Source organism: Heterocephalus glaber, unplaced genomic scaffold, assembly GCF_053883595.1.
Source record: "Heterocephalus glaber isolate CG9 unplaced genomic scaffold, H.glaber_assembly_v1.0 deba00001444, whole genome shotgun sequence".
In the NCBI taxonomy this organism is placed as follows: domain Eukaryota; kingdom Metazoa; phylum Chordata; class Mammalia; order Rodentia; family Bathyergidae; genus Heterocephalus; species Heterocephalus glaber.
Genome location: NW_028258297.1, coordinates 23,805,088 through 23,818,767, shown reverse-complemented (window position 1 = coordinate 23,818,767; position 13,680 = coordinate 23,805,088). Strand labels below are relative to the sequence as shown.

General features: G+C 41.2%; 1 protein-coding gene across 6 annotated transcripts in view; it reads right to left on the bottom strand.

Annotated features, from left to right (window-relative positions):
* Grin2b (glutamate ionotropic receptor NMDA type subunit 2B) overlaps positions 1 to 13,680 on the bottom strand; it is a 461,196-nt gene that overhangs the window by 321,839 nt on the left and 125,677 nt on the right. The gene's annotated exons all lie outside the window — the stretch shown is intronic.

Here is a 13,680-nt window from a genome sequence, read left to right as displayed (position 1 = left end):
GCAACTGGGATATCCTCCTCCCACACTAAATGCTACATGGCCCAAGAAGACCAAGTAAATGAAAGTGCTTAAGCAAAAGAGAAGCATCCTAATGAAATCTGTGGGCTTTACTGTCATTCAGGTAAGGTTCCAGTTTCCACACTGCTGCTGCTAGTGGTAGACCATGGGCCAGTCTTTTTCCTTTCTAATCCTGTTTCATCATCTGGAAATGAAGAATACAACTACTGCTTAAATGCTAGGTCTACTGCTAAATGCAGGCAAAGCACTATCTTGCGTAATGTGTAACACCTGACATTTGGAGGCACTTGTTTTTTTAAAGGGAAAGAGAATGAAGCTGATCTCTTCTGAAACTCCAGATCTGATCCTCCTCAGGCTCATATTAAGCATGGCATCCAAGATTCAAAATCTTTCCAAGGAGCATGTTAATCAATTCCAGACCAAGACTCTTAGTACCCTGTACCCCAACTGAAAACGCAAGACAAGAGAGTTGTGGAACTCAACATCTTATGTGATTTTTCATCCTCTCCAATTCCACTGCCTCTGAACATTTTTACCGTGTTCTCTCCCCTGTCTTCCTTTTCTATATTTTTCATCTATTTTAGCTTCTTTACACCTTCCTCCAGTTCTTCTTGCTCCTTCTTTATCTTTATTAAGCAGCCACACAAATGTAAAGCTCAACAAAGATTGTGACCCATCACAAAAGTTTATAATCAAAATAACATGACACATTCCACTCACCACTGGTTCCCCAAATTGGCTGTATCTTAGGATCCCTTGGAGGAAACTTATAAAAATAGCTATCAATGGGGTTTTTCCCAAAAGTCTAAAAATCAGAATCCTTGAGTATAAAGCCAGAGAATCTGTACTAAAATAATAATGATAAAATTAGAAACTCCTCTGTTTGGTATATGGTCTAGTCAGTTTAGGAATCACTACCAAATTCTAAACTAAGCTAATATAAACTGTATTAAGTTCTTTTCTCCCCTTTTTTTGCTGTTTCTTAAACCCCCTCATTCCCCTCATTCTCTCAACTGATGATGCCATGTAGGTTTATTTTTTGAGAATTTACAGTATTTGCTTTTGTACAAGCACTGAGAACGCAGGGATGGTTAGAAAATAAGAGGCATAGGGGCTAGAGGGAGCTGGAAGGAATATGCAGACAGTGGACCTATGAAGCCAAAAAAAGTAGAGAGATACAGATGGAAGGCAGAGGAAACAAGAGTAGGCAGTAAGAGTAGGAGGGGGGTAGGTGGCAGCAACATGCACTGAGAGTGAAGCCCGGCTTCCCATGAAGTCTGTTGTCCTGGCAACATGATACTGAAAGGTTAAAGGCTGCTGCTCCCTACAACTCTGGACAACATGTTGCCAAGACAACAGAATGCATCCAAGACACATGGTGGCAGGCCATGAGGACTTGGGGGTGTGCTAGGAATCCTCAGTTCAAGGCAGGCCACTCCAGTTGACCAGCCATGCCACACCTCCCACTCTTAATGCCCACAACCTCACTGAAAAATCTCACCCTGCTGCTCCATTTGCTGTGGTGCTCTTTCGAGTGCATCACCCCATTAGGAAGAGGGGAAATGACTTCAGGCTGCAGCTGTAGACACAAGCCAAAGGATTGGCCAAAGGACCCTGGTACAAGGAACTCCAAGGATGTAAAAGGAAGGGAGGCTATTTAGTTACAGGAAAGCCAATCATCATGCTTCTAATTTTCTACATTGTTGTATTAGTGTGTTCACAAGTTTGTAAGAAAATTTTGTAAACAAAACAAAAACTGCATAACCCATAGATAAACCAAAAGAGAAGGTTGCCTGATCCAAGAGGAGTTTGTATTTAAATACTAATAGAAATGACAACAGCAGCCATTTATTCAAAACCAGATGTGTACCTGGCAGAGTAACATGAATGATATAAAAGTAACTTCATTCAATCCTTATAAACGTTCTTTGAGTTTGAGTTTGAACCACAATAGAGATAAGAAAAATAAAGCACAGAAGACACACATGGCAAGAGTCACCCAGCTTCTGAAAAGTGGAACTCAACATGGACCTAAGGTCTATGCCCATTCCCAGATGACACTGACTCCATCTGCAGAAACAGCAAATCAGCTCGCATCGCTTCCTACTCATACCCAGAAGGAGTCCAAAAATACCTGACCCCATGGCAAGCCTCTCATGCCCACCTTGATCTGGCCCCAGAGTACCTATTCCATCTCCACTAAACTTGCCATCCTACTACTTAGAAACAACAAAAAACAAACAAACCAGCAAAAACAATAGAATACATTCCCACTTCAATGCCTTCACACTTGCTGTTCTCTCTGCCACAGTGCTGCCCCTGAGATCTTCACATGCTTTGATTTTTCTCATCATCCAAATATCAAGTGCTCTTTTCTCCAAGACCATTCCCAACCAAAAGAGCCCAGGATATCCTTTCCTAATATTTACATTAAAGCACTTACCATTACCTAAAAACCATGTACACCCCTACCTTTCTGCATGCACAGAAAACCAAAGTGCATCCCCAGTTACCACAGAGCTGGGTGAGTTCAGGTCATAGTGGTGGTGGTTTGTGTTCAATGATGTGTCTACTAATTGTCAGCCAATGCTTCATAAGGACTTGTCTCTCTTATTGACTCTCCAGGACCTGGGACAGCTCCTGGCACCAGCAGACATAATAAGTGAGAAAGGATACTGTTTGCTAAAGGAAGTTCTCAAAACCTCCTGCTATTAGCTTTGGCAAATTAATTGTGTTGATTAAGTAAAGTTGAGTGATACCTAGTTGATTAGCACATGAATTACATGTTTATCTTTCAAACATTTTAAAAATGTTTCTCTTTGGAAAGAGAGTTGATAAAAGGCAAGACCATCCCTGTACCCAAATGCTTTGCATAATAATAAAAGATTTGCTCTGCTCTCTCAGGCCCCACTTGTCAACCCAAGACAGCTCTTTGGCAATGTCTGTCTGGAAGAAATAAAATGGACATGAAGGTTACAATCCCAGATGCCAATGCCAAGCTGATTGGTGGTATCTGGCCAGATGTGAAGAAGGGCAGGGTAATGGAGATAGCAGCCTACAGAGAGATCAAGAAAGTATTTGCCAGTAACTAGAGAGATTAATCCTATTAGCCATTTTCATTTCTCTTAATTGCAACTGACATCTGCTGCCCTAAAATAATTCATCCATACATTTACTAAATATGTATTAAAGGCTTACTATATGCCAACCCCTATAAGTTAGGTTCTGGGAACATACAAAAGAAAAAGTCATAGTCCCTTCCCTTGGGAAGCTTGTAGTCTAGCAGGAAAGAGAGCTAAAATAACTATGACTAATCATAGTTGTGATTATATGAGCATAAAGTGGAAGGGAATAAAGAGGAAAAGGAGCAGAGTTTTGATTTGAAGGTGGAGAGGAAGAAACATCTGAAGACAAGGGGACCTTGGGTCAAGAGGGAGGCCTTGGAGGGATGGTTACCATCCAGGCTCTGGTAAATACAAAGACATCTACATTTACATTTAACACACTCACACACACACACACACACACACCCCTACCTTCAAGCACTTGTGCATGTACAGAAAAGCAAAAGAACAAAGGCAGAATAAGAAAAGATGAGTGTAGGGGGAGAGGAGGACCTAGGCTAAAAGATAGAAGTCACTCCCACAGCTTCACCAGTGGCCTCCACAGCTAAGCAGATCGCCAACACATCACTTTTTCAGCATTGTCCCTAGCAAAGGGGACCCCAGAGCATTGCTTTGAGATAGAGCAACCCAAGTGCTCCATTACCACAGAGCTAGGTGAGCTCAGGTCACATCGGTGGTGGCCCGTGTCATGTCTGTTTGCCTCTTGTTTATTCAGTGAAGTATACTAAATACCAATCACAGCCTGAACACCTACCATTTCCTATTTGTCAGCCCTTTAACAACACTTCATAATCTTTAGAAATAGGGCCTCTCTGCATTACTCTTTTATCAGGAAATGGAAGCTTGGAGAAATACAGTAATTTGCCCAAGGTCAGTCACTAAATGGAGAGTAGTGTCAGGAAAGAACCTAGGCTGTGAAACTCTGCTGTTCTTCCTTTTAACTGTGGTGTGCACATAACTTCCCTAGGTCTGTCCTAACAAATCACCACATTGGGTGACACAGCAACAGAAATGTATTTTCTCATACATTTCTGGGGTCCAGAGTCTCAAAGCGGGGTGTTAGCAGGGTCTCACTCCTCTCAGGGATACAGGGGATGTGCTTCCAGTGCCTCTTTCAGCTTCAGGTGGCTCTGTTGGCCTGGGGTCCAGTAACTCTCACCTGCCCCTCCTTTTATACAGGCTTCTCCTCTGTGCCTGTGTCTTCCTCTCTTTGTCTCTTAGAAAGCCATTTGGCCTTGAATTTAGGGGGTACCCAAATAATTCAAAGTGATCTTATTATGAGATCCTTAATGATATTTGCAAAGATCTTTTTTCCAAATAAGTTCATAGTTACATGATCCATGGGTTAGGACATGGACATATCTTTTTGAGAGTCACCTTTCAGCCCTCTACAATGCATATGGAGTGCACAATTCAGTGGATGTTAAGTTTTAAATAAAGTTAGCTGTTGTTGTACATCAGACACCATGGTATGTGCTAGGAATACAAAAATGGATAAGGCATGGTCCAGTCTCAGAATAGGCACAAAAGAGATGGACATATAAACAAGACCAGTCACAACAGAGCATAAAGAGGGCACAGGTGGTGCATGAAGAAAGAAATGGTAAATTCTATGAAGATGGTACAAGACAAGAGGAAATGGCATGACTTCTCCTGAAAAATGAAGTGGTGCTTCTGGGTGGACAAATGCATTAGTCACTTTCTGAGGCTGGAACAAAATACTTGATGTGAGAAGCTTAAAGAAGAGGTTTATTTGGCTCACAATTTCAGAGGATTCAGTTCATGGTCACTGGTTCTAAGACAAAAATGGGATGGCAGAAGGGCACAGTAAGGAAAAGCTGCTCAGCCCGTGGCAGCCAGGAAGCAGAGAGAGAAGGGAATAGTGAAGGACAAGAATACCCTCTTCTAGGTCACACCACTAGTGACTCACCTTCTGCAACCAGGACCCACCTCCTAAGAGCACATTCAACTAATGAATTTCATCAGTGGATGAATCCACTGTAAGTATAGCACCCCCATGATGAAATCACCTTCCAAAAGCTCCATTTCTGAACACATGAGACTTTTGGGGAACGTTTTAGATTTAAATCATAAAAACAAAGAAGAGGACAGTCTCAGGAGTGGGAGTAGCACAAGCAAAGGCACAAAGATGGGAACCAGCCAGGACCATTCAAGGAACAGTGAATAATTTAGCATGGTTTGATATTGCAGTTTAAGGGCAAGGAGGTAAAGAGAAATCCTGGGGAGGCATCCTGGGACCTGATCAAAGAGGACATCATATTCCAAGCTGTGGGGAACCAGGGCGGCTGTTTTAAGGGAAAATGTAAACATCTGATTTGAATCTCTAAAGAAACCCAGGTGAGCTTTGACTTGGCTATGGAGACAAAAGGGCAAGAGACCCAACCCTTAGGTCATATCAGCAGGCAAAGTGTGGACACAGACCAGGGCAATCCTAAGATGTGAAACTAACAAAGCTTAATTATTGCTTGAGAGAAAGGAATGGTCCCAGACTGGTAACTACTTCCTTCCGAGAGCTCTCTTGGTTTCTGTGTTGCCCCTCTATATTGTCTTAGCTCCTTTATCATCTCTGCCCCTCTGGCCACCTTCAAATGATGGTGCATCTCCAGATTCTGCCCATGACCCACCTCTATCCTCATTCCACTGGGACTCTGAGTCATCTCATCCAGCCAACTGCCCTGTCATTATAGATGAAGAGATAATAATAGCCTACACAAACATAATAATCTATATGTCCAGCCCAAATCACTGTCTTTACCTCCAACCTCAAACTCAACTGTTCACTAGACATTTCCACTTATAGGACCCCCTATCCTAAAGTCTATTCATTCCCATTCCCAATGTCACCAAATCTATGACAAGTCTAATTACTCATATCATAAATTTGGCAACTAACATTAAAAAGGTCAATAGTGTTCCCTACAGAAGGTTAAGAATAACTTGAAAATCCATCGAATTTTGCATTTTGAAGAAAGTGAAAGATGAAAATGAAAACTGTAATTTCAGACTACTTTTTAAAACAGGAGGGAGGGGAGAATGATGATCAAGGAACGCTTTCATGTTTGCTTGTTTATTAATATTAGAGTGACCTGAATAGGTTTCTGGGCCACAGAGATATTTTTCAGTGCAGGTACAGTTAATATTTTGGGTAAGACTATTCTTGACTATAGAGTTCTAACACATATAGCAGGACAGTTAACATGCTTGCTCTTATGTTTCAAGTGCCTTATGGTGCACACAAATAAATGCACACATATGCATATATGCACACATACCAGTCCTTTTGACCTTTTAAAAAAATCCCTGCACTACATATCCAAACATCTCCTAAGAAGCCCTAAAAAGGAAAATGCCAGGAAAGAGGGATAAATTAATAATTAAAGAGAAATAAGTAATAACTGATGAACCAAGATGCCTGCCTAGAGGACACATTGAGGAGATGAGAATAAGGAAACAAAAGCAGTATTGGATGTGAGCCAGGAGAAATGAGAAATGCATTAGTTGAATTCTCAGGCTGTCACTTACTTCTTTTCAGAGACGCTGTCAAAGCATTCCCGTCCCTAACCCCTTGCCACCCTCTCTGGCAACCTCCAGAGAGTTGGCCCCATGACTTTGTTTGGGCTCCTGAGATCAGGATATGCACCTTGTCCTTCTTTGACTATAGACATGCCAATGCCAGGAGAACCCCGCACATCAGTCAGCCCTGAGATCACTGAGACCCTGAACCCTGAACGACCTCCAACAAGCTCTGCCTCCAGGTTGCGTGCTCTGAGACACCAACACTGACTTGAGGAAGTCACTGTGAGAAAATCATTATTAGAAGGTCTTGGAAATGTAGTTAATCTCTTTGACTTTCAGTTTTCTCATCTGCACAATGGAGACAAAATACATGCCTCACAAATTCAATGAAAACCTAAAATAATATGTATAAAGTGACAAGCTTGTACAGGTGACTAGCTCAAAGTCTGACAAAAATAAATATCATCAATATAGTCTTTCTCATCACAACTACATGATGACTTAAGATAACCAGGTCTTCTTTATCTGTGAAAAATAGTTACGGCAGGAAATTTTTCTTATTCTCAGAAAAGTAGAATAAAAAGAGCCTTTAATGTTACTATCCAGCATTCTGGACTCTTAAACTACACAGTCAAAATATAATTTTGAATGAAATGTAGGTCTAGCCTTTAAGAATAAGACAAAAAGAATCACAGAAGTCTCAGTAAAAGGAATAAAAATATACTTATCACACAGAAATCATAATCCAGAAGTTTTCAGCTCTGTTACTGTTATCTATTAAAAAGTGGCTGGTGATATGTTGAAAAGTAACTGTCCTCCTGTGTCTATAACATACTGCTCCTTCCTACCTAATATCTTTAATATTTCACCCACCTAGTAATTTTTTATTATTTATCAACACTTTTGAATCTATAACTGTGAATTCAAACACTCTTACTCTGCTATGCCTTTTTAAAAATGTTTTTGACTTATCTTCTTTGCTAATATCCCACGTGTATCAGTTTATGGAGATCACCACACGTCTTTGCAAATCTGAGTAAGTTCTGATCATGCCACAAACAGCAGCTGAATTACCATGCAGACAAGCCCACTGAGCTGCTGCTCATCCACCAGGTCTACAGTGAAGGGTACCACATCTCAAACTCTTCTCCTTATAGGAAAAAATAGGATCCTTTTTCCTCAAAGGAGAAGTCTTATGAAGTCTGTCTTATGTAGCTTCCTTGCCTCATAAGACTCACTACCCACTACGAACCTGGTGTTGGTTTTGTCCCATTTGAATCTTATGAGGCTCAGCAAGCTTCTCCAGTATGGCTAAGGTGTCAAGTCTGAGAGGAAAATGAGCAGAGCCCAATTCCATTGGCTCCCAAGCCTGTGTTCTGTCCTGGTTGTGTCGCTGCCCTTTTGCCAACACACCATCATTTTCCTGGAGAAGTCCAAGAAGTCTGTGAATGCTAATGCGATTTCTAGGCCTTCAGTTTGTACAGCATTAAAACTGTACCTGAACTCCAGGTGGCCAGTCTCTTTAAAGCCCAATTTAAAAAGAGAGGATTGCTGGGCAACAAGAAGCATATTCCACACGCAGGTGGAGCACCTGGAAAGCACACAGGTTTAAGGGCTGTGTCACTGCTGCTTAGAGTGTTGAGAAAGAGCTGACCATAGAGTTCCAGCCAGTAGAGGAAACTGACCTCTGTACAGGCAAATCCATCCTGGTTTTTGTTCTTACTTCCTCAGAGCATCAACTGGGCAAAAGTTTTAAGGTCAGGTATACCTGGATTCAGATTCCAGTGCTACTATTGTTGTCGCTATGTGACTTTCACCAATGTACATAAGCTCTCTGATTAATTTCTCCATCAACAGAAAGGAAACACTACTAATTGCTCACAGGATTGCTGAAAAATTAGGATGCTCATGGACATGATGCTTGCAACAAGATTGGCCTACTCTATGAACATTTCCCCTCTCACTTTTCTTACCTCTACATCAAACTCTCCTCATCCAAGAAAGGCTGTTACACCAGAGTTTGCTCCTGAGGTCTGTCCCAAGAAATTCCACTTCAAAGACGAGAAAAGCAAAGTAACACACCAGGACACATTAGAGACTCAGGAAGAAGCACACGGAAGAGGTGTGAGTAACACACAGCCATCTTGGTTTCAAGATGATGTTGGGTATGTTAATTCACATTGATAAATGAAAGGCAATAGTGCCACACACCACCTCCCCTCTCTCCAAATGAAAGGCTGCTAGTTCAGGAAAGGGATATACGAGGTAGCAGGAAAGGGGAAATAAGACAGGGACAAAGAAAGAGTAGCGACCATCTTCCCAAACCCAGTTACATTACAAAATGTGGTTTTCTCCACAGAAAATGAGTGTATTCTTCAAAACAACAAGTTCTAATCAAGCACCTTAGAAAGGAAAGAATCATAGCAACAGATTCCATGCTAAGAATATCTGTGCATACCCTTTAATGGGGAGAACCATACAGGCTGATGACTTAGCCACAGTCTTTCACTCTGATTAATCCGTTTCCAGACTCCAACTCTGACCCAGCACACGATTTTCTCTTCCGTTTTTGCAGTACTAGATTGTATCCTGGATACCCTTGCCTGATCTTACTGTAGCTTCCATCTTTCCATTTTCCTTCCCACCTCCTGCCCAAGCCATCTGCATCTAGTCCTGATGCCAGTGACAGAACAATTGTCAGGGACTCTCCTTTCCTACCACCTCTCCCTATTTTCCTCACCTAAAGTGTCTGTTTGCACAGTGCTCTCCCAACGTTTCCCACATATTTTATTTCATCTTATCTCCAAAATGTTGTAGATTGGGTAGGATGAAAACAAAAATTATATCTTACAAACCATACTCTATCATGTAGCTTAAATGATCTGATTGCCCAAATTTCCAAAGCTCATCAGAATGGAGATTAAAACTAGAGAGCTACAATTCTTAGTTCAGTATCTCATGAGGCAGAATTGTATAATAGAAAGGACGGGCTCCAAGACAAGTATTTCTGGGGTTTGAATCCCAGTCCCATTGCTAATTATGAGCTGTGATCTCCTGGATTCGTTACTTAACTTCTCTGAGTTAAATTGTGAAAATCCAAGAAAGATTTCAGCAAATGAATAGAGAATATCCCTAGAAAGAAGTGGAAATACATCTAGTTTTAGTTCATTATTTGAATTCAGATGGGCATCCTAAATCCAAGATCTCAGAGAGACTAAAAGCAATTATAACAAAGCAAAATAAAATAGGTTCTTTATACTCAGGTGAGGAACTGCCAAAAAGCACCTCATACATTTTTAAACATCCTCTCCGTTAGTACTGTAAACAGTCTTCTGTTACAAGCACCCCTTGGTTCACTGCTTTACAGCTTTCCTGAATGTGTCGTTTTTGGTCATAGCAGTTTCTATTTTCTAACGAGCCTCAGCTTCTCTTGTGGGACAAGACCAAGAACTCAGCTCCACAATTCAGAGCCCTTTCCCAGACTTAGCATTCTCCAATTCAGAACTGTCTGAGGCACTATTCGATTCTCATTCTTTTCCTGAACCATGAAACTATCTCACTTTCTCCAAACTGCTCCATATAGCCTTCGCTTACGCTGCTGAGTGCTACGCTGAAGACTTTGTGAGGCATTTAATCCTCAACAACCCAATAATGGCTCCATTATTATCCCCACTATGCAGCCAGGAAACCAAGACTGTGAGTAAGGAGTTGGTGGCCAGCTAGAGCCCCACATCTAGGAAGTGATGGTTGAAATTAGCTCTGCCTCTAAATTGAGAGCCCTTACACCCGCTTTACTCTCCTCCCCTACTGCTTTCTGGCACAGTATAATGTATATTTCTTCATCTAGAAAGCAGAGCACCAATTAATGTTTTTACTGATTAATTAGCACAAGCAAAAAAGTGAACACATGCTATGTGACCAGATGCTGAAGTGCTGAACTGTGTCTCTATTATTTCATCAAAAGTCTTTTACAACAGTGCTGTCTTCTCTACATCAAAAACTCTTTCAAAAGAGGGACTTTATCCCTGTTATGCAATCTGTGACAAGAGCACTTAATAAGTGGGTTTTATGCTAAACAAACTAACAACAAAAAAATGTTAATGAAGTGGCAATTACTTGTCTCTTAAAAGAGGAAGTGAAATGGAAGGTTTATTTAGCACTCTTCAGATGGTCACTGTATGTCCCAAACACAGCCAAGCTATCTCTGCTTTCAAATGTTTGTCCCACTGATCCATTGTCGATTAACAGCTGTCAAGCTGTATGACCCCATTCTATGTTTACAAGTCATGGTCAAGGTACATAAAAACACATTTCTAGTTTTTTTTAAAAAAACTGCCTTTAGATTTTGAGGTGGTTTAGTTTTGAAATTTGTTCCTAAGCTTTCTCTAAGATCTGGGAGACTCTTCTTCCCCCTAGCACTGGGGGTTTACCTAGGGCCTTGCACATTCTTTGCAAGGGTCTAGCACTAACTTACACCCCCAGGACTCATTAACAGTTTTATTTTGAGACAGGATCTCTATAAGTTGCCCAGACAGGCCTCGAAGTTTCAATCTTCCTGTCTCAGCCTCCAGAACAGATGGGATTATAGACATTGTTACCATAGCTTGCCGAGGGACCCTGTTTTGGCCTTCATGCAAATTCTTCGACCCTGTGAACACTCTTCTGTGTGGCTCCTGGGAATCTTGGTGCTGAACCCTCCTGTTGCCTGTGACTCTGGCAGTAGTTTCCTCTGCAGCCACCATGCAGGCATCCAACTTTCTAGCTGTCAAGACTTCCTTCTTCTTTTTCCTCTTGCTGCCTACCTTTTAGAAATGCTTCTTTTTGGATCTAATGCTAGCTAGATATAATGTAGATTATTTTAAGAAATTATCTAAAACTCATTGTCCACCTCCTTTTATTAACGGAGAGAGAAAAAGATAGGACAAAAGCAGGGGTGTAGTAGCAATGGGGAGAGGAAGAAGGGAGAAGTGACAAGAATGAGGTCTCATTACAGTGACCTGGAAGACCCACCACTGAATTCAGTTCTGCCTTTTGCCCCTAGAGGTAACAGGCCTTCTGTGGACTGTGCCACACTAGGCACTGTGCCATGTCATGCTCTCATCAGCCCCCTCCTGTCTGCCTGGTTATGAATCAATTTCCGGTCACATGACATCCCCCACAAGGTCACATACAGAGGAGGGAGAGGGTAGAAAGGTCGATGAGACTTGGTGAATTCAGGTCCCACTTTCTAAGGGACAATAGAACACATGGCCTTTGAAGCCAGGAGCAAATGTTAAGTGTGGCTGCCACTTTCAATATATCATTTTGGATGTGTTATTTCACCTCTCAGAGCCTCAGTTTCCCTAACTGTAAGAGACAGATGAAATAATGTTTTAGCTCATAAAATGACTAGCATGTGGTGAATACTCTCAAAGCACCTAGGTTACACCAGAGAACAAAAGTCCGACCTCTCTGTGTGGGTTTCATTTTAGCTCATATTTTTATATTCTTATTATAAATTCGTAAGAGGTACCAGAGAGACACATTCAACCAGTTTAGGCATAATCTTTTCTTCTGGGAGGAAATAAAACAGATTGTACAATAGCCCGTATTTGAAAAAATCATTTTTACCTCTAGTACTCTCAAAAGAAGTATGCACTTATTTAGGATTTAAATATTTGAATCTTATCCATATCAACATTATTTCAATGCAATATTATGTTGTCAAAATCCCACTACTAAAATAGAATATGATTTACTAAGGACAATAATATTTTAGAGCAATATCTACCTGAAGCAAAAATTACAGTCAGGGCATTTTCCAGGTAGAGTTTATCCCTCTTCCCATAGCATGGGCTCCTTATCCTGCACGTGTTCTCTAACATCTATATCCGTGCCCACATGAATGGAAGATTATCTTTCTCATATGATTCTGAAATTTTTCCATTGCATGCTTTGTTTTTTAAAATTAATTTATTAGTACACTTTTGACATACATAATGACCGCATTCATCACAGGGAATTTGTACCTGTACATAATATATCCTAATTATTTTCTCCTTCCCCTCCCTTCCCTTCCATCCTCCATACTTTGAACTTGATCTCTCCTAGACTGAATAAAGGAAAGCTGAGCCACAAATTGGTCATCTCTGCCTGCCGCCGACAGATGGCGACAGTGGACACGCAAGGCCAAGCTGCGGCACTGTGGCCAAGAGGCACACTTACTTGCGGTATCTGTTCTGGTTTTGAGGTGTTCAGGGAATCATTAACCCCACAGCATGTCTTTTCAGTACAAAACTAAAGGCAGTTTTGAAAGTGACAATAAGAAGTTTAAGATGTCAATGCTAAGTAGAGACAAGTTTAAAAATACAAAGAGATAAAAAGTGAAAACGGAGGCCTGTGTTGCAGTGAATCATTGTAGGATATAAATGTACTCAGAGGACAGTATATATGTGAGAAGTGCTGCGCCCACTAATCAATAAGGCAAGGAAAAATAACAAATGACTAAAGATGTAAAAACAAAACAATACACTTCCTCTGCAGTTGGAGACTAAGCACGAATTTCAGAAGATAATTGGTCTGTCAGTAGACAATCGGATATTAATGTAGGAGAGACCGGGATTTAGCTGGGACTTGAACGCAATGATTCCTGACCTTAACTACATGCTAGGATCACCCAAGAAGCTTTTGACAGCCCTGAAGCCCAGGCCAATAATCAGAGTGTCTGGGGGCGGGAAGCAGACATCAGTAGTGCTGAAAGCTCCTCAGGGATTCCAGTGTGCAACCGAGGTTGGGAATCATTGCCTGCAGATCTACGCATAGGGAAAACGTGGCAGTGACAGCTCCAGGGATTCCAGTCCATTTGAATGTATAGCCCAGTGTGAGTGATGAATGCGGATGCTGTCCCTTGCCTATGACATCTGTGTCTTTGTGGAAAGCAATTATCTGCCTTTTTATTTTCACAAAACCATTACGGTGGGGAAAATAAGGAAAATAAGCATGCTTTCTTTTAAAGTATTGA